At 40.2% G+C, this 25,637-nt stretch overlaps 1 protein-coding gene across 10 annotated transcripts in view; it reads right to left on the bottom strand.

Moving 5' to 3' along the window:
• The window catches only part of GULP1 (GULP PTB domain containing engulfment adaptor 1), a 160,427-nt gene that overhangs the window by 83,848 nt on the left and 50,942 nt on the right, over nt 1-25,637 (bottom strand). For 8 of the 10 annotated variants that reach the window (XM_062627481.1, XM_062627475.1, XM_062627476.1 and 5 more), the window contains exon 2: nt 19,442-19,562. The exons of the other annotated variants lie outside the window; for them this stretch is intronic. The gene's annotated coding sequence lies outside the window, so the exon portion shown is untranslated. The remainder of the gene's footprint in view (nt 1-19,441; nt 19,563-25,637) is intronic. 10 annotated transcript variants of the gene reach the window in all.

Genomic DNA, 25,637 nt, shown 5'->3' with positions numbered 1-25,637 from the left:
ATTCCTGCTGTTTGCCTAAAATGTATCAACAGTGTTAGACAGAAAGATGTGGACAGATGTCAGTGAAACCCAAACACACTGCTAAGGGTTACAAAATCCTAGGAATTATTTCAACAGCCTCCCTGGAATGGGCAATAGCACTACTGGAGTAATTCCAGTTAATACTCACCCGTGAGGGCGTTTCATCAAAAGCTGCCAACGCATGAGTAGTTCTCAAAGGGAAGGCACAGAGTAGGACTTTCAACAGTTGAAATTATAATAATTAATTCAGTTTAAATGAAGTAACAAACAGCAAAGAACATCAGAATTTTGACTTTGCAAGCAACTGGTAAGTAAGTGTGTTTAGCTTAGACATTTACCTTCAGAAGCAACACACGCAGCCTATTATATACCATACAGATACATAAGCAATGGAAGAACTTTGTTTACGATGTTCACCTTCTTCATGAACTATTACAGTCAGTGACGAAAGCAGTTTTGAGGAAAAAGAGCTCTTAGATATCTCTGGCAGTTGTCTTACACAGCACTTGAGCAACCACTACAGTTCTCCACAATGGAATTATAATACGTCCTTTTTCAGAACCCCTTTTTCTCTGTGTGTGTGTGTATTCCTGTCCTCATCCAAGAGACTACTAAGTAGCATATTTGAGATGGCTTACCGAGTAGAGAATCTCCTTAAGACTGCATGCACATCATGAAGCTGTTGACTAAGCCACACTTCTAAAGATCACCACTGAAGTATTTTGTTTAAAAAACAGCATAACTAAACATGTGGGGTTTGCATAGACAAGGACATACTACCGTTAATCTACCTTTGGCCTAATAAAGGCCAAAATTTATTGAGTGCATGCCTAAAAATTGACAGCATTTGCCAAATGTGTGCTCATAATTTCAGTTCCAATGAAACATCAATAGAACAAAATACGGAAGTGGATTAGGTAACAACTAGTATTAAAATACTTAATCAATTTACTTCCACTTATCACAAGGAATGAAACACTTAGCTACATGCAACTGCTTTTAAAATTCCCTTCAATTCTGATATGAACAACTTCATCAATCTCCCAGATTCAGAAAAAGGATTTCTCTTCTGAAATCCTGCATGGATTCTGATCCCATCTGGATCTGGATGGGTTAAATAACCATAAAATTTTGCTATTAAAAAAGATAAATAAACCAACTCAAATTCCACAAGGCTAATTTCAAATTCCTCAGCTGGGCTCAGGAGAAGAGGGTCATGCCAGACTTGTAAGCAGCACTAATAAGTTTCTTATCAGGAGAAGAGCAAAGTTATGCTTTGATACCTGTGATATCATTGTTCACAATATTCAAACAGAGAAACAAAGCTCTAAGGAGCAAGCAAGCTGTTCTCTGACCATGGATGCTAGACAGGTTTTCTGCTAGAATATGATTTTTTTTCCGCCAATGCTCAACACACAAAAGCGGCTGGAGGAAACTGAGTTACAAAACAGTCTGTTAGAAGCCTGTAATGAAGTCAAAAAGAAGGCAAGTCTGAAAATCCAATTATGCTACAGCCCTGTGCAGAAAGGGGGAGGTCTTCCTATGACACCATTTGTTCTGAAAGGGTAAAGCAATCCCAACAATCAGAGACACTAGGGAATAGGAATGTGGACCAAACCACTTCATCACTCATCACTCAGGAAGACACACCTATATAAGGAATGTTTCTTCACCTTACTCCTAGGAGTTTTCTTTAGCTTTGTCCAGAAACCAAACCCTACTAGGAAATACAAACCTGCATGTAATTTTCACAAAACGGTTAATTGACAAAACATGAAGAGTTCTTACAGGTATAAACTAGGGGAATTTGGGGTTGTATCAGGTTATTTTGTTGGGGGCAGAGGGAAAAGAGACTGAAAGGGAAATAAAAAAAAGTAAAAATAAAATAAAGATAGAGAGAAAAGGCTTAGAAAAGTAATGATAATAAAAAAAAAAAAAAACACAAATAACAGCCAAATATCCCAGGTGGGGGAAACACAACATTCTCAGTCTGAACAGTGAAATAGGCATGTGGCATGGAAGGTTATTTAAGCTGCCATATCAAACTTTAAACAGTAGCAGTGGGGAAAGCAAACACCCTCCTTTCTCCTTTGTCTTCACTGTCATTAACCCCTTCCTTTTCACAGTGAGGTGCTTCTCAGAGTGAGAAGGAAACTGCAAAATGGCAGGGGGTGCAATGAAATTAGTGGGTTTGGCGACAGTGGTGGTTGCAGGCATTTGGGCTGGTGAGCGCAAGGGTGCTAAGTTTTGAAGGTGAAATCACCTCCTCTGTAATTATTTAATGTCAACAATAAGGTTAGTTGCTGTCTTCTATGCTTCATGCAGCAAAGGAAGCTGAACAAAGGATGAAGAGTGGCAGTCTTCCAGCTTTCAGCACAAGCAGGTGCAGTGCTCCCCAGGCACTGAAACACCACTGAGGCTTCCACAGACATCTTTACATGCCTGTGTGTGCTCCTTCACAATGTTGTGGTTTGATATGTTTTCTAAATTTAGAGCTGTCTCAGACAAGGCAAGAGAAGGGGTACTTCTGAAGGAGGTAAAACAAACCAACAGAGTAACTGCTCTCATTTATCTCTTTATTTCCTTTTAAAAAAAGGGTATTCCTCAGGATTCCCCCTTGCAGACAGTCCCTTCAAATGGCATGGACTATAACAACCATTTTTGGTGTACTTCTTTTTCATTTAACAAATAATTTTTCCAACAAAACCTCCCTGAAACCCCCAACTTGCACCCTTACACTCCCTTTAATAAAAATCTAAATTCCACACCGCCCCTTCCCACACACACACATCACAGAGTTTCCATACAAATTCAAATTTAACTTCAGAAGACCTGAAGATTCAGACTCTTTTCCCTCTCAGACCCCAACATTTCAAGCATACGGGATAACACTTCTTAAAGAACAAAAAACAAAATATCTCAAACCCTGTTTTCAAAAGGGCTGCAGCACACAGGAATGTGTGATTCATTGACTTGAAATGAAACTTACACTCATACAGTTACTGCTGAAGGCAGGATGAGAAACTTGAAATTTCTTTTTCTGAGTTAGACCAAAACACCAGGACACTATTGTCCAGATCTGACATGTGACATAATGTAGGAAAATTATGATATTAAGACTATATGAAGTGATAAACAAAAACCAGATAAACACTGCCATATCATGATGCACTCCCTTTTAAATGGCAAGTAACTGAAACACTAACTTCCTGCAACCCTTTCTCCTATGAAACACTAAAATCAAAAGAATATGTTGACACATCAATGAACAAAATTCAGGGCAGACCCAAACTTACACTCACATGCATCCTTTCTTAATGTTCAGGAAGCAAGCAGTTCCATTCCTGGTGATGAAAATACTAGTCTCTTTTGAGTTTGCAAGTAATAATAGCCTATAGGAGTATAAACCACAAACAGCATTTAAAGAGAACTTAGTGCTATGAAATTCTATAGAAAAAAATATATCTTCAAGATCCTCAAAACAGCCTCAATAAAAATGAACAAGTGTCAGCTGCAAGTTCTTAAGTCTGTGCGTGGGCTTTGTAACTGCACAGAAGCACAAATGGAGTACAAAAGAAAACATTCAGTCACTGAAAAGCTTTAAAGTTTTATTAATTTCTGCATTTTCAGAAACATTCATTAGCCAGAATCAAGTGGCAGGCCTAGTTTCTGGCTGGAAATATATCTGAGATTAACTCTTGTATTTTTTCACATGTACAGAAGAGGGGGGAAATTAACTGGTCATGAACTGGTCTTTTATTTAACATTCTCATACTCCCCACTACTAAAGTATACCTTGCTGTTGAGATGATGGTATTCTGAATGGGGCAGAGCTCAAACAACAACTCTTCTGGACTGTCAGCCACTATTTAAAAGTTCAGCTATTAAAAGTTCAGCTCTGAAGAAAATATGCTTGAAACTGCTGCAAGCACCAATAAATCCTCAGACAAGTTGCTAATGGCGTAATCTTAAGACAAAAAAAAAAAAAAACAGAACAGAGAAATACAAAATTCATTTGTTTCATAAAACCAGTTCTCTAGATCTGGCTTTTAAAGCATTAAAAAATATATAAAAAAAAATGTTCAGCGTATTTATTTTTAAGCAATTATTTTGTATTATGCTTGTGCTGGTAGGTATTAGTGGATTACATTACTCATGGAACAAACTGAATTTTATACTGTACAAACAAGTAATCTTAAAACCAGGAATACTCCCTTCTTTCCAAACATGTTATATTTTGCAAGAAAAATTGATATTTTGTTCACTGTGACGGAATAATCACATCCAGGATACCAGAAAAGCTTCCTTCTTCCTCAAATCCAGAAGTGTCTAGTGAAACACAAACGATTTCAGTTGTGTCAGCCTAATTTTTACTCTGCTGTACAAGAACTTACAGATGTCAGATGCTCAGAGCCAACAGAAAGGCTTTATACATGTTCCCTCTCAAAGCACTTGGCTACTTTCATCTGCTTCCAAAAGACAGATGGCAAGCATCTTGCTCACTTGCAGACAAAAGGTTCTGTATTTGACATCCCATTAGCCATCTGATCATCCATATGGAATCTGAACAAGATTTTTGCCCACCCCACTAGTTTCACCTCAACGATGGAGAGCCTGGGGAGCTTTGTTAGTGTTTTAACAGCAGTGGGGTGGGATTCATCAAGGGGATCCACCACAACAGGTAAACACAGACGAGCTCTTAAAAATTGAACAGTTCTAGTAGGAGGGATACTGGACTCAAGTTTTTGACACACAGCATGAATAATTCTCCAAAATTTTACACCCAGCCCTTGCTTGGATGTTTATATACAATAAAAGTAAAGATATGTCCTAATGCAGAATATAGTTACTTCTATTTTGGCAACATCCTTTCTCCTCTGGAAGAGCTGACTGCTCCATGCACAATCTAGAGAAGCTATTTATTTAATTACTAGCAGATTAAGATGTGTAATTACCTCTCAGAGTATAAAGCTGGTGACCACAATGGGAACATAAGCCAAATCAGTTTCATGATCAATGATTCTATTGTATTACAAGTCATTACCATAAAGTACAACAAGAAAAGAACCTTAGCCCAAGCCCCACGCTTGAAAAACACTATTACAGCAAATACCAGCTCAAAGTAAGGTACGATATACTGAAACTGTGAGATCAAGAGGAACAACTTTGAGAGCCAATAATCAGCATTGTGACGAGTGACTATTAATCCGGACAGATCTGTCTCTGCTTCCTCCCGGCTTCCCCTCCTCCCTGGCAGAGCACGAGACTTACAAAGTCCTTGGTCAGGGTAAACATTACTTAGCAACAACCAAAAACATCGGTATTATCAGCACTGTTCCTAGGCTGAAAGTCAAAACACAGCACTGCACCAGCTACCAAGAAGGAGAAAAATTGACTGCTACTGCTAAACCCAGGACAAAACCACATTCCCTTACTATTAAAGTCAATAGATTTCTCATTAATGTTAATATATTCATAATCTTTGCTTTAATTGGTTGGCCTCAAAGACAGCATTAAATTTTATTTATACAGATGAGATAGGCTTTACGTGATTTCAACAGTTTTCAAAATTGAAAAAAGTTGGTAATACCCATTTTTGTCACTTCTACTTAAATGAATCTCTGAGCTAGATTATATTGGGTTTTAGGCTTTATCATATGACATTCCTTTATCTTATCTTCTTTAATCCTTCTGAATACATTCTGAGGAATCCCAACATTTCAACAAGGATGTGATATGATGTTAAAAGCACAGATATTAAAATAACGCAATAGCATGGGAACCAAAATCATATTGATAACAAATTAATCTCATCTCCATCTTGTAGATCAGGTATGTGTTCAAGTAATTCATTACAATTTGCATTAAGGAGAAATATCAAGGTATTTCACAATACTACAGTTATTCTAAATCTTTTTTTGAGATTTTGGTAAGTGATGCATCCTAGAGTAATTTTGTAGAAATTACTGGGATATAGACTATTGCATAATAGAATTTCAAAGCTATCAAGACTTAAATTTCTCCAGCTTTCCTGAATAGGAGTGCTCTGTATCTTTTTACATGGTCAGGACTAAGGAGAACATTTAAGTGTTTAAAAGCATGGCAATCAGCAAGGTTAGACTCAAACATTCATTGTATCACACACAGAATGGTACCGGCTACTAGGGACTAGGAAGACATTATTGAAGTCCCTGGCTCAAATTAATTTCCATGTAGTTCAAATATGCTGCAAGTCTACCATATTCTCATTTTTTGTCAGCTTTACATAGAAAAACTCTCAATGAGGCATCTCCAATATCTGGGGAAGAAGGAGTGTCTTCTGATCTTTACAAGTGTATGATAGCTTGAGAACGATCTACTATGAAATGGACAGCTCATGGTGATTTAAGGCTCACAGCTCATTCGTTCCCCAGGTAGGTACCATAGCTCAGTCACTCCCCAGGTAGGTACCAATCTGTGCTGAACTTCCAGAACCAGAGGAGAGAAATAAATAGAAGTCATCCTCCTGAGTATATGGAGAAAATTTAGACAGCTACTATTAACAGATTAAATGACTGAGCCCATAATTGAACTACAGGATGTAAAAGGAGAGGTATGTGAAAAGCAGGTACCAATAGCTTTCCAAAGAAAGTAATTTTTAGACTTTCCTTGAAAACTGGGGGGAAAACAGGGGGAAAACCCAAACAAACAAACAAACAAACAAACAAAAACACCCAACCAAACAAGCAAAGCACAGAAAAACAGAGTTAAAAACTAGAAATGGGCCCTTGCCAGAAAGTTTCTACTGAATGGCTTAAATACCTATGATAGGCATTTCTTTTCCCTTTCTTTCTATACAGATCTGAGCTACCAACTCTGGCCTATGGCTTTGGGTACAGGAATTAGATTCATAAACACTGAAACAAAACTCTTTCACAGCACCTCAGTTCTTTCAGAAATTTAAGCTTCACTACCAAGGTTTCAAGAAATCAGTGTACAGATCCACAGTGTATAAAAAACTACTCCATTTAAATATGCTTTTTAAACTTATTTTTGCAGCTGAAGACTGCAAGTTAATTCCACTTGAACTTTATACATACATATTTAACATCTGTCTCTACCAGTCAGCACCAAGCATCTGAATGTCCAGAGCTGACTTCCTTGGAAAGCATAACCTGTAGAGGCTACCAGCTGTCCTGTAGTAAGAGAAAACTCCACTAGCATGTGGACTCTTGAGAGACTCTTGTAGCATGTAGCCATAGAGAATCTTCTCCTAGATAGTTGTTTATTTTGAGAGAAGAACCCAAAGCAAAACCACAAAACAACTCTCTACTGCATTAATGCACTGGAGACCATGCTGCTTTCAAGAACCAAACCTAGAAGTCATCTGGGGAAAAAAAAAAAAAATCAGAGCGATCAACATAAAATTCCACCCCATATCCAACTGTTACACCAAACTACATGCTACTCTCTCCTCCTCCTCCCCCAACAGCATAGATTGATGTTGTCAATTTTATCAGTCAGGATAGATTGATGTTGTCAATTTTATCAGGGAGAGATGAAAATCAAAATTAGTAATTAGCAGTTACCTTGAGAACTGAAAGCATAAAACATTATTTCAGCTAGGAGAAAAAAATTACATGTGAAATTACTTGCATGCCTTGATAAGCTGGAAAGGAAGAGAAGAGGAAGTATTGTTTTAAGTGAGGATTAAAAGAGACAAAGTACTACAGTATAGTGTGGATGGAAGTTCCCCATTACTCTACCAAATCTCTATGTTCCTTTTTCTTCACTTTGTTTATGACTATGAGCATGCCAGCTCTAATTTGTTTCTTAAACTATCTATATTTAAATCTTATTGGAATACCACTGCACATATGATTATGCAAAATTAATCACACCTTCCCTTTTCATCCAAGAATGTGAGTGTCTGCTAACTGGATTTTCAAAACTATACCTTGCTGGTCATGACTCTCTGATATTTTTAAAAACAGCTTAGCTTTGTATGTTTAACCTTCCAGAAATTAACCTGTACTGTAACTGGACTCTGACTTCAAGAAAACACAAGAACTATTAACACCACCACCATTTTTTAAACTTCATTAACATCAGAAGCAACAAGATGAGAACATAATTACTACAGGAGACAAATTAAAATAATCTCTCACTTTACAGATCCTTCAAAAGGAGAATATCATTGAAAGTGCCAGTATAAGAATTCTTTTCAAGAAGTAAAACCTCAAGATGCTCCCACATGAACTAACACACAGACTAGAGTCTACACCAGTTAGTAGGTATCAAGTTTTCAAATGTAGTTTGAATCAAGCTAGTGGGAAACTAAACAGAAGCACTTAACTAAGCAGCCAAAGAAAAACAAAACAAAAACCAACCCCAAACTTACACTAAAACAAATGAACCAACCCCGGAATTTCCTTCAAATTCTCTGGAGAGTCTCATAAGCCACCCCCTTCCCCTCTGGATAAAAAAATACAGAAGTCAGAACTAATAAGCCAAATGATTATTTCTTTTTTTTATGCCAAACTAATGTTGGAGCTAAAATTGGTATAACAAAGTAAGTTAGTTGCTTGTTAACAGTGGAGAAGCTGCCTCCTCTCCCATAATGCATTCACCATCTATGAAATCTTTCAACAAAGGATGTAGAAGCATCCATTGACATTAGATAGAGTTTACAAGTACTCCTATAAGATTATTATCATTCCATCTTGTAGGTGCATAAATTAAGACGGAGACACAATACCCGGCTTCCCAATGGCACTGAAAGATTGGACAGCTGCAGTAAAACCCAGGACTTTTGAATTTCACATTTGTGCATAAGGATTTCTCTAAATGGAAAATATTTTCTAGCAGGTTTTTTGGGTAACGAGGATTTTTTGTTTTGGGTTTTGGTTTCTGCGGGGGTTTTGTTGTTGGTTTTGGTTTTTTACAACAAGCTTAGATAGTTCCTATTTATTTTACAGTTAGCATGACACTACTACAGAATCAGAATGAAACTTTTCAAACAGAAGATCTCTACTGCTATTTCATTAACTGATAGCTACATGGAGCTTTCAAAGCAGAAAAGATAAAAAAGGTGGAAATACGAACAGGACAGTGTGCCAACTTCTACTAAATTTATGACCCCATTCCTCGTGTTATGGTCAATAACATAGCTAGATCAACAAAAGAGGATGGATGTCAGTCCTACCTGCTCCACCCAGGCTTCAAAAGCAGGATTGCTGTGCCCATGGTAATACCATGAATCACTGAATTTGTACATACTCAAGGCCTTCACCACGGATTACAGTGAAGCTTACTCACAAAGGCAGAAGGGCAGTCAAGTATATGCACTTTTTTTAAGAGTCTTACATATTGATGTCTCAGTACGGCAGAGTAAACACATAATAGATATGCTTGAGAGTTACTTTTGGAGCAATAAGGATTAAATTCACCCAGGAAGACAAAACATTCTTGAAGAGGCAGGGATGAAGGCAGCATGCAGAAGGGGACACGTAGACAGAATCCCTACTTACCACCACACAACCATGAACCCCAGAAGAGCGTAAGTTAAAAAATCAATTTAAAATATGGTAAGTTGATTTTTTGAAGTTCCTTTAAAAATGCTTTTATTTTAGGTGCTACAAAGTTCATAGAAGTTTTTAATACTTTGTGGTTTTGTGGTTTTGTTGTTTTCTTTTAATGCCCAGTAACATGTAGCAGTAACATGGCAGGCCTTTATTTTCTGATATTCCTGCATCACTGAAACATGACTTATTTAATCATGTTTTTTGGTGGTTTTTTTTAAATACATCAAAACCTAAGCGTTCTTCTATGATAAAGCAGATTTTGGTTTACATCAATATGATTCGATTACATTTATTCATAAACCTCCTTTGGAGCTTTCATCTCTATCTCAAATTCCATAGAGATTTAAAAATGCATTTAAATAGTATACATGACTACTGAGCCAATTAGGTAAGCTTTTATTAATGGCTAAATCATGCATCAAGTTTTTGAGCTGTCAAAGTAAAGACTTTCATAAACCCCTCAAAATGTTATGAACAAACCTGTCATTTACAGCCTGGGCAATATTTAAGCGAAGCAAAATATCTGGCACACATTTTCACACATTTGTAAGCCTCTTGGGTTTCTGTACTTCCGTTTCAACAGAAGTGTCTCAAGTACCAAAACATTAATAATATCAGGAATTATGGTTACAGAACTGTGGAAATATCACTTCTAGTACATCTAAGATCTTGAATACACTTCAGGTAGCTTCAGTCTTCCCACTTCTCTGGTACAAAAGAGTTAAAGGAGAGGATGAAAAGGAAGCAGCAATTTATTACAAAAAGGAAGTAACCCAAATAGGGGGAAGGCACTATTGCTTTTGTATTTGTTTGTTCCCTTCCAACCGTAACTATCCCATGATTCTATGATTATTATTAAGCTTTTTCTGATTTTAGTTACGTTACTTCTGTCTGTAAAGGTCAGAAACAAAACAGCTTCCTGACACAGATTAATGTGATAAACCTCTAAATTTGGAACTGAATTAGAGGCAGTGATTTATAAATATAAAACCAAATAAACAATAAGAAAATAAATACAACATGAATTATAATACTGTACTTTGATTCTTAACAAGATTATATGTTTTCATGCTAAATCCATAACCATTGAAACGTGAAATGCAATTCTCTCCCTGTTGTAAGAGCAGTCAAAAAAATATTACAGCTGATCTTTCCACTCCAGGAGGACAAAAAAATACAGAACTCTTCATACTTGTCAGGAATGTTAACTTTAGGGAGAGAGACCTTAAAAATAATCCATGAATGGAAACAAGAAGTGGCAACAGATTGCATCTGGAAGTTTAGAGTGACATCTTTTTCAATTTCACATACCATGTAACTAGTGTCAGCTAAAATGAAATTACCTAATAAATAAGAACCTGCTGAGGAAAGCCACTGAGCTGCTTACCACAGATGGATTGACTGGTTTTTAATTTAATGCTTTACATGACTCAAAAGTACAGAAGAACAGACTTGCATTCAAAAATGGAATTCAGGGTTTGGTAGATGAGATCTGTGCAACTTCTCTGTCTAAACCTCTGCTAGAGATGAAAAGAATAAAATATAGTAGAGCTGTCTCACAAAACCATTAGGGTTGACCTCTGATATTTTGATTCATCTCTTTACTCATAGCAAGAAGTATACCTCTATAAATGCAGAATTTGAAAGCCATTATGTACTCCTAATAAGGCCAGATGTCATATTTTCCGTAGGTAAGTAAAGAAAGGAAGCAAGTAGTTTTGACAAGGAATTTCAAAAGCAGAACATTGTAACCCAAGTAAGCATTTAGATAGCAAAGAGCCAACCACAAACACAGGTGCTTTTTCCAAGCACAGTTCAAGTCACATGGGGGCAGGGGACAAGTCAGAAATGCAAAACAAAAATCCATTGGTTTTGCTTGGTTGTTGTTTTTTTTTTAAACACAGGTTATATGTGTTCAGGCTCTTGACAGCCTTTTTGGAAACCACTTATGACACACTTTTCTCCACCTGCCACACTGAAGAGCAACTGGCTGGGTCACCATTGCATTCCTTGTCACTGCAATCCATGTGCGTTCCATAAAGTCAGTCAGGCTATTCTGTAAGATTACAGCAAATCGTAAAGCCCCACGGATTATTACCCAGTCCTGGTGATACATGTGGGTGCCAGGGACATAGACAGCAGTAGACTGGGGAACATAAAGAAGGACTACAGAGCCCTGGGAAAGGTGGTTAGGGGCTCTGGAGCTCAGGTAGTCTTTTCATCAATTCTCCAGGGTACAAGGGAGGGCCTAAAAAAAGCTAGGAGGATTAGCCAGGTTAATAAATGGTTAAAAGGGTGCTGTCATAGTCAGGGGTTTGGGCGTCTTGAACACGGGACCCAAGCTTGTAGGCCAGGTCTAGTGGGGGCTAGTGGAGCTGCTCTGATAAAGAAGGGAAAGAGCAGTTTTGGTAGGAGGCTTGCCAGACTGGTCAAGGAGGCTTTAAACTAGATGTGTTGGGGGAGGGGGGCATCATTCCATCCCAACACACACAGTCAGTTGCCAGCACCTATAATAAATGCTTGGAGCAATGTAGAGATATCCCAGCCTCTCCAGCCAATGAGCCGGCTTCAGTTGGAGCTCGGCTCAGATGCCTCTATACAAACGCCCGTAGCATGGGGAACAAACAAGAGGAATTAGAGATGTGTGCACGTCTACGGGGGTATGATATAATAGGCATCGCAGAAACATGGTGGGATGGCTCCTACGACTGGAGTGTTGGAATGGAAGGTTACAGGCTCTTCAGAAAAGACAGGCCCGGCAGGCAGGGAGGGGGAGTTGCCCTTTATGTTAGGGATAGGCTGGAGAGTATGGAACTCTGTCTGGGGACAGGTGAGCAGTCCACAGAGAGTTTGTGGGTCAGGGTTAAAGGGAATATAGCTATGGGAGACATTACTGTGGGCATCTGTTACAGACCGCCTGATCAAGGAGAACCTGCGGATGAAGCACTCCATAGACAGATAGGAAAAGCCTCACGCTCACAGGCCCTTGTTCTCATGGGTGACTTCAACCACCCTGACATCTGTTGGAGAGACGGTACGGCCCGGCACAAGCAATCCAGGAGGTTCCTCAATTGTGTAGAAGACAACTTCCTTCTGCAAGTAATAGAGGATCTGACAAGGAGAGGTGCCATGCTTGACCTTGCGCTCACCAACAGGGAAGGGCTGGTTGGAAATGTGACGCTCCAGGGCAGCCTTGGATGCAGAGATCATGAGATGCTAAAATTTGAGATCCTCAGGACAGTGAGAAGAGCATGCAGCAAGCTCACTGCCCTGGACTTCAGGAGAGCAGACTTTGGCCTCTTCAGGAACCTGCTTAGTAAGGTTCCATGGGATATAGCCCTAGAGGGCAGAGGGGCCCAAGACTGTTGGTTGATATTCAAGGATCACCTGCTACAAGCTCAGGAGTGTTGCATCCCAACCAGAAGGAAGTGCAGCAGGAGGACCAGGAGACCTCCTGGGATGGATAAGGAGCTCCTGAGGAAAATTCAATTGAAAAATAGTAAGTGGAAGCAAGGACAGGTGGCATGGGAAGAGTACAGGGATGTTGTCGGAGAAGCTAGGGACCAGGTTAGGAAAGCTAAGGTCCAGTTAGAATTAAACTTAGCTAGAGGTATTAAAGATAACAGGAAGGGATTCTACAAGTACATAGCAAATAAAAAACAGACAAGGGAGAATGTAGGCCCCCCCCAGGAAGCTCTCGGGAGAACTGGCTACACAGGATTTGGAGAAGGCTGAGGTTCTGAATGACTTCTTTGCCTCGGTCTTCACTGCCAAAGGCTCTGACTGCACCACCCAAGTCTTGGAAGGCAGATGCAGGGACTGTGAGAATGAAGACCAAGAAGGGGAAAATGGATGACCAGGGAATTACAGACCAGTCAGTCTCACCTCTGTGCCTGGCAACATCTTGGAGCAGATTCTCCTGGAAGGCATGCTAAGGCACATGAAAATCAACAGGGTGCTGGGTGACAGCCAGCATGGCTTCACTAAGGGGAAATCCTGCCTGACCAATTTGGTGGCCTTCTATGATAGGGCTACAGAACTGATGGACAGGGGTAGAGCAGTTGATGTCATCTACCTGGACTTGTGCAAAGCGTTTGACACTGTCCCACACGACATCCTTGTCTCTAAATTGGAGCGACATCAATTTGATGGATGGACCACTCGGTGGATAAAGAACTGGCTGGATGGCTGCACACAAAGAGTTGTGGTCAATGGCTCAATGTCCGGTTGGAGACCAGTAACAAGTGGTGTCCCTCAGGGATGGGTGTTGGGACCGGACTTGTTTAACATCTTTGTCACTGACATGGACAGTGGGATTGAGTGCGCCCTCAACAAGTTTTGCAATGACACCAAGCTGTGTGGTTCGGTTGATACCCTGGAGGGATGGAATGCCATCCAGAGGGACCTTGACACGCTTGTGAGGTGGGCTGATGCCAACCTCATGAAGTTTAACCATGCCAAGTGCAAGGTCCTACACCCGGGTCGGAGCAATCCCAGGCACAGCTACAGGTTGGGCAGAGAAGAGATTCAGAGCAGCCCTGCGGAGAAGGACTTGGGGGTGTTGGTCGATGAGAAAATGAACATGAGCCGGCAGTGTGTGCTTGCAGCCCAGAAAGCCAACCATATCCTGGGCTGCATTAAAAGGAGCGTGACCAGCAGGTCGAAGGAGGTGATCCTGCCCCTCTACTCTGCTCACATGAGACCTCACCTGGAGTATTGGGTGCAGTTCTGGTGTCCTCAACATAAAAAGGACATGGAACTGCTGGAACAAGTCCAGAGAAGGGCCACGAGTATGATCAGGGGACTGGAGCACCTCCCATATGAAGACAGGCTGAGAAAGTTGGGGCTGTTCAGCCTGGAGAAGACAAGACTGCGTGGAGACCTCATAGCAGCCTTCCAGTATCTGAAGGGGGCCTATAGGGATGCTGGGGAGGGACTCTTCATTAGAGACTGTAGTGACAGGACAAGGGGTAATGGGTTAAAACTTAAACAGGGGAAGTTTAGATTGGATATAAGGAGGAAATTCTTTCCTGTTAGGGTGGTGAGGCACTGGAATAGGTTGCCCAGGGAGGTTGTGAATGCTCCATCCCTGGCAGTGTTCAAGGCCAGGTTGGACGAGGCCTTGGGTGATATGATTTAGCGTAAGGTGTCCCTGCCCACAGCAGGGGGGTTGGAACTAGATGATCTTAAGGTCCTTTCCAACCCTAACAATTCTATGATTCTATGATTCTAAGATTGGAGCAGTGATGCAGGAGGGCATCTAAGAAGTTCACTGACTGCATCAGGCTGGTGACACTTCTGAATGACAGCAGATTTTGGTGCTGATGAACCCCTTTCTTCTACAGATGAGTCCTCAGTTCCGGTTATTTTAATTAACAGGGATGAAGCAGACAGAAATGTTTCAAACATACCATAAACTAAAGGATAATTAGAGTTTGACCTTACACATTATGCCAAAAGGCACCGCAATGCACCCATTTATTCTAATAATACCACAAGAAGTTTGAGATTAAAATGATATAACTACTTGACTTTCAGAAATGCTGAAGTCTAAAGCTGAATTAAAAATAAAAATAATGCAACTTAGATGCAGGTTTAAAAAAAAAAAGGATAATTGCCTATAAAGAAAAATGTAATTAGAAATGTGTCAGAATCTTCACCACCTGCAAACTTCAAGAGTTTAATGGCCCTCTAAAAAGGAGTGACTCTCCCCCAAACAGCAGGATGCCTGTAATATAGGTGACCCTAGGAAACTCAAGGTAACATCCTGAAACAGACCGAGAAGAAATTTTACATTTTCAGTCATTTGGCTGCAGCCTTGGATGGCTCCTTGCCAGTACTACACAGACAACAAAGAGAACTGAGAAAGAGCAGTGACAAAACCAGCCTAGCTGTTTGGAAGGGGAAGCAGAGACCTAGTGGCAGACAGACAATAGCAGCAGCTTGGCAGAAATAGCAAAGGAGGGAAACAGAGCTTTAATAAACAGATCGTGGTCAGCAATACTGAGCACACAGATTTTTATAAGTACACCTAAACTTGTTAGCTCTGAAAACAGGATGCACATACAATGAAAGAAAAACAAGAACTAAAAGAGATCCCAATCAGGCAGACACCTGGGAATGAACACTAGATTTCACTGCTTTTCTTGTAGGCATAAAGACTTACAGGAAGAACTTCAAAATCCAGATTATACACATAACAGCTCTGCCATCATATTTGAACACCATCTTAGTATGTTTTACTCACACTCAGAATAACATAAAAATAAAAACAAAATGGTTTTAACTGTTTTAAGGGAAAAAAAAACTTTTAATGCATATGTTATTTATACATGGATAATATTACTTATTAAAACGTACAGCTCCAAACCATGACCCACCAATTTAGTTACCACCTTATATTTTGTACAGTTTTGACTTAATCATAATTACTGCTACTTGAAAATCAATCTACACTATAGCTTGATTCTTCTAGAAACTTTGCTAATGCACTTTAACCACTCACCACCTAGCCAGCTGAAAACCACTTCACAGAAACATAGCTATTTAAACATGTTTTGTTCTGATGTCACTCTATCATTAGTCATGTGAACAGTTTTACATTTGATTTTAACACACTCTTAGAGCAGTTGTGCTTTTCCCTGCCTTCTGTCCCCAAACACTCCTACTTATGTTGCCCTTCTCCCACACTGGCACAAAGTCCTTCACTGCCGACTTCCACACTGGCTCATACTGCAGTACTGAACTGGAAACCACAGCATCAATATACATCAGAAATCTTTCAGTAAGTAAGGGCCTGGGTGAAGTGACAGTCAGACTTAGGTCCCCAGGCAAGTTCCTCTGAAATAGCCAGAAAAGACATTAATTCAACTCATTCATCTTCAATCTGCTGCCCCTGTACAGCATTCTGAGACACCAGCTCAGCTAGACAAAACCACTGTGATGCTAACATGGAGACAAATTCTCTATCTCAGGAAAACTGTTTTAAGTAACTAAGCACAGCTCAGCACTAAACTTACAAAAAATGTAAAACATCAGTAAATGCAAAAGTCAGAGTTCATTAGCTTGCTCTAACCACATGAAGACATTTTTACTACGTTCATTTTTTGGCCATAAAGCTATAAATCCAAACACAGAGTCTAGGCAAACAAACATTACATCAACTTCAATGAAACAAAGCTTTGCCAATTAAATGTTAAATAGCATTTCTGCATTAAGTGCAACTGATTTCTTAATCTTGAGAATTTAACTCCACATACCTATTGAAAAAATTAACACAAGAAGCATTACATGTCCCACTGGCTGCTCCTGCAGGTCTCTAAAGAGTACTTAACACAAACAGTAATTTATGGTATCTAACTCTTGGACTTGAAGTATCTCAAATGCCACTTCAGAGCATTAGGCCAACTGCTGTTTAAAATTATGTGTAAATTAGTTGAATCATGACCCTCCACTGGAAAAATCTGCCTTATGGATCATGTCCTTAGGGAGTTGAATGCTGTAGTGACAACTTACCACTGAGCTAATCAAGAATCAGAAAATGAATTTAAAATTAACTAAAGCAGAGTCACTGAAAAAAAAAAAAAATCAATAGTGTTATCCAGATGAACCAGGTCATGCATGCTAGAACCTCCTACCATTTACTACTGCAGTACATTACTGTTACAGTAAACATACATTCTAACCTTTTGCAAAATAACACAGAGAAGTTGAAACATTTTTTTTCACTACCAGGAATTTAGAACACATTTACTAATTCAGAGTTTTTAGATCCTGTCACTGGTCAACGTCTGATTTTGAAAATGTCAGTGATTAATCCCAGCCCTAAACCTTTCCGTGTGTGAGTCTATATATTTTCCATGTAATTTCTGCTGTAAATTTGCAACACTACATTCCTCATTTACTCAGTAACTGATGGACACTAAAACTAAATACACCTTTAAAAGCCCAAGGATCCACTATTCTTAAAATAAAGGACTTTGAACTTAAAACCACCTTTGTCTTTGAATTCCAGTACTCCAAATACTTGATAAGCTCTGCTGCAAATCAGCAAAAGAATTTGTATCTAAGCATCTTAAATAAACCTGTTTCACGTAAGTCTATCTCTACAAAATGATTCTGTGTTTTGGACTGGTAATGAGTCCTATCAACATTTTTTGCCAATCGGTCTGGCTTTGCCCTACCCTGTAGTAGGACAGACCTTTTAGGTAGCGTTTTTCAAGTGCAGAGATAAAAGGAGAATCCAGTACATACATAGGACAGATTTTGAGTTGCTGTTGTCAGAAAGAAAAAAATCCATCTCCTCCCATTCGTTCCCAGGCTACAAGACCCTTTTGCAACTGACACGCTTTGAGTTTTTCTTTTTAAGTATTCTTCATACACCCCCTTTTTTTTTGCCCCAGCTCCTATCTGCCCCACAAGAAAGGTCTTTTAATGAAGAACACTTACCTACGTAGTAGAAGAGTCTAAAGAAGAAAGCTAGCTACTTGTATACCCGTTGTTTTATTTTAGAGAGGAAGTCAAGAACAAGCCTTACATCCCAGCCATCCATGAAATAAGAACCACAGGACCTGTCTGAAATACAATTGGGAAGTAACAGCATAAAGTCATCAACACACACACTGACTTTCTGAAAACCAGCAGGAACTGAAGTTATCCTTGGTCATCCTACAAGATAATGCCACAGCAATAATTCAAAATTCAAGGAACTTTTACTTGAGGCATGGTTTGTATAACACCTATATTGGAGACATCAAGAGACACAAAGGAGGTCAGAAGGGAACTGCACACTACTGATCCGTCTTTAAGAAGTAATGAAATCATGTGAGCACTTTGAAGAGGCTATAATATCATAGCAATAGCCATCTTGGTGTCAGATTAAAGATAACCTTCGGGAAAACCAGTAGCATCGACAGACTGACTCATCCTAATCTGACTTTAGCTCTACACTTTCTCTGAGGTACTTCAATGGATTTGGGGATTTAAAATCAAATGAAGCGATATGCACTTGCTCTAAAGCACATTGCTGAAACTGAAATAACCAAGACAAGAGAAAGCTTTTATTAACCACTAGAATGCTAAACAAATGTTTTGTTGATACTCTCAAAACAACAGAAATTTGCTACATAATTTTAGCCTACCTTCCTTTCAGCTAAACAAAAACATTCGGTTTTCCAAAGCCTCTTAGTTCCCTAGCCACACTTTGAAAATATTTAAATTATTTAATGTTTTTTAACAAGTATATCATAACCACTTCCATAAACAAATTTTTATCCATAACATTCTAAGTCTGCAAATTTTGCCTTTTTTCTAATATATCAAGGGAAACTTTCCTTTATCCAGACAAACACTTTTTGTCTAAAGAGAAGAGAAGCAAGGAGGTTGCAGCTTCAGGGGACTGTAGCAGTATTTTCAATCTAAGCAATGAGTTATCAGGTGTGGAAAACAGAAAGGGCAGAGAAAGTAAGGAGGGGTGGGGGGAAAAGAGTGCAAAAGCCGATTTGTAATAGTCATGCCAACAAACATTATTCTCTCACTCAACAAAAGGATTAGTGAAACACAGTTATTAGACTGAGCGAGCTCCGGGTCAACAACTTGGTCCTGCCATTCACTCCACAGCTGACTTCACCTAACAGGCACTGCTTAATAGGTGAAATGGACAGAAGCAGACCTCTAACCCATAAAGTCTGTGAACTTAACCTTGTGGCTTTGTTATGAGTGCTTTAAATGGAAAATAAACAAAATGTAAGTTGGAATAGTTCATCGCAATCTTAAAATACCACTCAACTAAGAAAAAACAAATATTTGCATAATCCTTTTCTGTAAAGCAGATCACAGCAACAATTAAAAGGGCTTACCCTTTTGCGTTCAGATTTCTTGTGAAGGTACAGAGCAGACACTAATTTTCATGTGGAATAGATCACTCCTTTGTCAACATTTTTGAACCTTTGTTACTGCTGCTTTATAGCTTTTCATGTACTGGAATAAAAAGAAACAGTGACAGATATAAGCTGTGAACAAGTTTATTATCGAAGCACAGAAATTATTTTCTCATATTTGATTCTTTTCTCAAATTTAGAAAGTACAGCTTAATGGAAATATTTCACACAATTTAATACAATTTTGCTGCTAACCAGACTAGAATGTTGGAAGCAATAGAACTTTATGTTCAAATAGGAATTCCAATTTAAATCTTTTCCCATAATTTCCTTATCCACACTGTCCTCACCAATAAAATAACCATTTAACACACTGTCGTGGTTTAAACCCAGTCAGGTAGCTTGTTCGCTCACTTCCCCCCTTTTCTTGCCCTCCCCCTGCTCTCGGAGGGACGGAGAGGAGAATCAAAAAGAATGCAACTCCCACGGGTTGAGATAAGAACAGTTTAGTAACTAAGGTATAACACAAATCACTACTGCTACCACCAATGATAATAATGATAAAGGAAATAACAAGGGAAGAGAATACAACGCCTCAGCACCAGCCAACCGATAACTCGCCCCCCCAGCCCGACCAAGCTCTGACCGATACCTCCTCCAACCCTGCAGACTCCCAGCCCTTCCGGCTAACTCCCTGTTACATCCTGGGCATGACGTGCTGTGGTATGGAATACTTCTTTGGTCAGTTTGGGTCAGGTGTCCTGCCTCTGCTTCCTCCCGGCTTCCCCTCCTCCCTGGCAGAGCATGAGGCTCACAAAGTCCTTGGCCAAACCAAAACATCGCTTGTTATCAGCTCTGTTCCCGAGCTGAAAATCAAAACATTGCACTGCACCAGCTACCAAGAAGGGGAAAAATGACTGCTACTGCTGAACCCAGGACACACACAGAAAAGTAGTTTGACTATTTCTTGGTTAGAAGAGAATGCTGTACTCCCACACATGCTAAGAACTGTGTCTGTAAATTTAAACAGGATGCTGGGAGGTACCAGCCTGTCAGCCTCCTCAATCTGACTGGGAAGATGATGGAACAGATGCTCCTCAAAACTAAGCTAAGGCACATGGAAGACAGGGAAGTGACTCCAAACAGCCACCACTGCCTCACCAAAGGCAAGTCCTGCCTGACCAGCCTAGCAGTCTTCTATAACGGAGCGACTACATCAGTGAGCAAGTCAACAACCATGGATGTCATCTCTCTGAAATTCTGTAAGGCCTTTGACACGGTCCCCCACAACATTCTCTCTAAACTGGGGAGATATGGATTTGATGGGTGGACTGTTTGGTGGATGAGAAACTGGCTGGATGGCTGCCACTGAGTGGTCAACAGTTCAATGTTCAGATGGAGATCAGTGACAAGTGGTGTTTCTCAGGGGACTGTACTGGGACCAGTACTGTTTAATATCTTCATCAATGACAGACACTGGGATCAAGTGCAGCCTCAGAGAGTTTACAGATGACACCAAGCTGAATGATGCAGTTGACACACCTAGGGAATGGAATGCCATCCAGAAGGACCTGGACAATCGTGGGAAGTGAGCCTGTGTGAACTTCATGAGATTCCACAAGGCCAATGGAAAGTCCCGCACTTGGGTCAGGGCAACCCTCAGTACCAATACAGGCTGAGGCATGAAGGGATTTAGAGCCGCCCTGCCAAGAAGGACTTGGGAGTACTGATGGATGAAAAGCTGGACATAAGCCAGCAAAGTGCACTCACAGACCAGTAGGACAACTGTATCCTGGGCTGCATTGAAAGAAGTGTAGCTATGAGGTCAAGGGAGGAGATTCTGCCCCTCTGCTCTGGTGAGACCACAGGGAGTATGAAGATGATCAGAGGGATGGAGGACCACTCCAATGAAGAATGGCTGAGAGAGCTGGGCTTCTTCACCCTGGAGGAGGCTCCAGAGAGACCGTATTGCTGCCTTTCAGCACTTAAAGAGGGCTTATAAGAAAGATGGGGATGAACTTTTTAACAGGGTCTGCTGCAATAAGATATGGGGTAATAGTTTTAAACTAAAGGAGGGTAGACTTAAACTAGATAGAAGGAAGAAATTTTTTACAAAGAGGGTGGTGAAGCACCAGACCAGGCTGCCCAGAGAGGTGGTGGATGCCCCATACCTAGAAATATTCAAGGTCAGGTTGGATGGGGCTTTGAGCAACTTGGGTTAGTGGAAGGTGTGCCTAAGCATTGCATGAGGGATGAATTATTTCACTCAACAATTTCACTTGCTACTATCAGGCCTTTATAAGAATACCAAGACAGTATGTTGCTAAAGGGCATCTGCTTAAGGTATGTTCTGGAGTTACAATAGACAAAAATTTTCCCTTTATCTAATCTGAAATCTGTCCTGTACCATTTCATCATCATGGCAGTACCGAACTCAACAAGCAAACGCTACACTCACACTGATGCTCTATTTCTTATACTTTTCTTCAAAAATTAATGCAAAAGGTAGAGAAGTGATATTTTCAGCTTTTGCAATAACATGTTTTTGTTTCTAATCCAAATCTGTACTATTTATGAACTTGATATTCCAGACAGAAGATAAAACCATTATTGCACATGTAATGATGTTGTGGCTCTACTTGAGCCTGTACATCCAAGCACCTCCTGTCTCCCTGAAGACAGCAGAAGCTCTAAATCCTCAGCCCCCTCTCTCCAAACTCAGGTTTTGAAGACAGCATCCACTTGAACATTTTCTTGTCTACTGACACAGGATCCAATCCAGAAAACAAGTCCAAAACATATTTAACTGTTGTTCGCACCTAGACTGACACCTTGTTTGTGAGATTTAAATTACTGCTTACTTAAAAAATAAAAATATTAAACAACTTCTACTTGCCTCTCCCTATTTTTTCTTGCAGCTCTATGGTAACAGTATTCCACCAGTATTTTTCACAGTAAAAGCAGAATAAGAGAAAAGGTCATAAAATGCTCTGGAAGGCAACACTTATTAACGCAGCATTCAAGATTGGATCAGAAGCAGCAGCAGAACTGGGAATCACTGATCCAATGGCTCTGCTCTTTTTTTTATTTGCAGTTCACCCTACAGTGCCTGAAGTTGTTGACAGTGCTCTGTCAGCAAACTTATTCGCGAACTCATTCATATTGCACTGTCCACGGTGACTGTAACCAACATTTCAAGAATTGCATTTATAGAGCAACTGTCAGTAGAAGGACTCAGATGTGCAGCAAAAACGCAATTCACCAGTTATATTCAAGGTGCAGACATTTCAGAAATCACGCAGAGAGGTTCTTAAACTGGAATTGTCAGAGAAAGGCATGTAAGACCTTCTGAGATGCTCTGCTGCTGTTCCTCTGACATGCTCTGTTGTTGTACAAAATCTCTTCAGCTTTAAGCAGTTGGTAAAATAGTATTTGTAACATTAAGTAGCACCACCTCTCCTCAATTACAGATTCTGTTTATCACAGTAACAAGACAAATATTTATAAAGTGCACTACATGTAAAAATTGTAAAGAATTTTTTCACTTACACATGTCAAATGATTCAACAATCAGGCACAGGTTCATAATACCCACATCATATAACAATACATGGGAAGACCAGCACACTTGAGACTCAGCTTTCAAAATACATTCCAAATTATACACGTCCAGTATGCAGTGTAAGTTCTTCCTAAATATTTCAGGTTTACTCCACCTTCAAGAGAGGGCAGAGCTTCTTTATAATTATAGCTTAATAGAAGTTATAGCAGTTTTAGAAGACATCAAATAGCATTTAATCATGGCTATAACATCCATGTAAGGTACAGTATATGCTTGACATCATCTCAAGAGCAAAATGTCCCAAACCATTTAAACTATGCTTTTTGAAAACTCCTGGATGAATAACCAGTGTCCTAGTGGGCACATACAGCACATCCAGTGCAAATACTTTGACTAATTTAAAAAAAAAAGAAAAGAAATCCAACCCTTAAAGCCACATGAAAGGCAAGTCTCCACAAACAGACCCCAACAGCCTCAGCTAAGCAACCAGTCCTCCTAAAACTCCCCTTTCCAACTTGGCTTACATCCATCGCTCTCTACCGATCTTCCCCAGTTCACAGATTCATCCCCTACTGCATTCCTACAGAATTTAAATGTAAAATATTTTGCAAAACAAAGATGAAAATATTAATTACATTTTCCTTCATTTGCAAGGTCACAAAAATAATTGTTACAGATATTCTGGTCCAGCAGATGTAAAAAAGAATCTGCTATTCCACACATGGGATTAAAAGTCTTCTATGTCTCAGCACCTTGGTGTCTGTGCATTTCATACTACAATTTGCTTTATTTATTGTTTAAAATATATATTTCTTTTTTTACTTGGATCTGTAGTGTATGTAGTAATGTGACTTAATCCTGACTATTTGAAAAATCATGGCAGTCAGGTGAAGTTCATGACGACTGGAAAAAGGGAAATATAACCCCCATTTTCAAAATGGATGACCCAGGGAATTACAGACCAGTCAGTCTCACCTCTGTGCCTGGAAACATCTTGGAGCAGATTCTCCTGGAAGGTATGCTAAGGCACATGAAAATCAACAGGGTGCTGGGTGACAGCCAGCATGGCTTCACTAAGGGGAAATCCTGCCTGACCAATTTGGTGGCCTTCTATGATAGGGCTACAGAACTGACGGACAGGGGTAGAGCAGTTGATGTCATCTACCTGGACTTGTGCAAAGCGTTTGACACTGTCCCACACGACATCCTTGTCTCTAAATTGGAGCGACATCAATTTGATGGATGGACCACTTGGTGGATAAAGAACTGGCTGGATGGCCGCACGCAAAGAACTGTGGTCAATGGCTCAACGTCCAGCTGGAGACCAGTAACAAGTGGTGTCCCTCAGGGATCGGTGTTGGGACCAGTCTTGTTCAACATCTTTGTCGGTGACATGGGCAGTGGGATTGAGTGTGCCCTCAGCAAGTTTGCAGATGACACCAAGCTGTGTGGTTCGGTTGATATGCTGGAGGGAAGGGATGTCATCCAGAAGCACCTTGACACGTTTGTGAGGTGGGCTGATGCCAACCTTATGAAGTTTAACCATGCCAAGTGCAAGGTCCTACACCTGGGTTGGAGCAATCCCAGGCACAGATACAGGTTGGGCAAAGAAGAGATTCAGAGCAGCCCTGCAAAGAAGAACTTGGGGGTGCTACTCGATAAGAAAATCAACATGAGCAGGCAGTGTGCACTTGCAGCCCAGAAAGCCAACCATATCCTGGGCTGCATCAAAAGGAGTGTGACCAGCAGGTCAAAGGAGGTGATCCTGCCCCTCTACTCTGCTCTCATGAGACCTCAGTTGAAGTACTGTGTACAGTTCTGGTGTCCTCAACATAAAAAGGACATGGAACTGTTGGAACAAGTCCAGAGGAGGGCCATGAGGATGATAAGGGGACTGGAGCACCTCCCATATGAAGACAGGCTGAGAAAGTTGGGGCTGTTCAGCCTGGAGAAAGAAAGACTGCGTGGAGACCTCATAGCAGCCTTCCAGTATCTGAAGGGGGCCTATAGGGATGCTGGGGAGGGGCTCATAAGGGACTAGTGATAGGACAAGGGGTAACGGGGTTAAAACTTAAACAGAGGAGGTTTAGATTGGATATAAGGAGGAAATTCTTTGCTGTTAGGGTGGTGAGGCACTGGAATAGGTTGCCCAGGGAGGCTGTGAATGCTCTATCCTTGGCAGTGTTCAAGGCCAGGTTGGATGGAGTCTTGGGCGGCATGGTTCAGTGCAAGATGTCTCTGCCCATGGCAGGGGGGTTGAAACTAGATGATCTTGAGGTCCTTTCCAACCCTAACTATTCTATGATTTTAAATCATAATACTAACATGTAAAGGCCTAAAGTAATTCTAGGGTAGGTGATAGAAGAGAAAAAGCAATGCTGAAGTACTCAAAACAATTAAACCCCTGTCCAATGCAAACATTACAGTATGTTCCATAAAGTAATGAGCTACAGCAGATTAAGGAAGGAAGCAGCTAGAACACGGATTAGATAACAACAACTGTATTAAAGTCAAAAAGAAACTTCTTGACAAGTCTGACATTCATTTAAACAACCTGCTGCCCATATAATCTTCCAAAAAAAGTGGGGGGGGGGGAAAGTTTTCCAATATTTG

Source organism: Pezoporus occidentalis, unplaced genomic scaffold (genome assembly GCF_034315485.1).
Source record: "Pezoporus occidentalis ecotype Australia unplaced genomic scaffold, CSIRO_AGI_Poc_V1 ctg300, whole genome shotgun sequence".
In the NCBI taxonomy this organism is placed as follows: Eukaryota; Metazoa; Chordata; class Aves; order Psittaciformes; family Psittacidae; genus Pezoporus; species Pezoporus occidentalis.
This window is presented reverse-complemented; position numbering and strand designations above follow the sequence as displayed.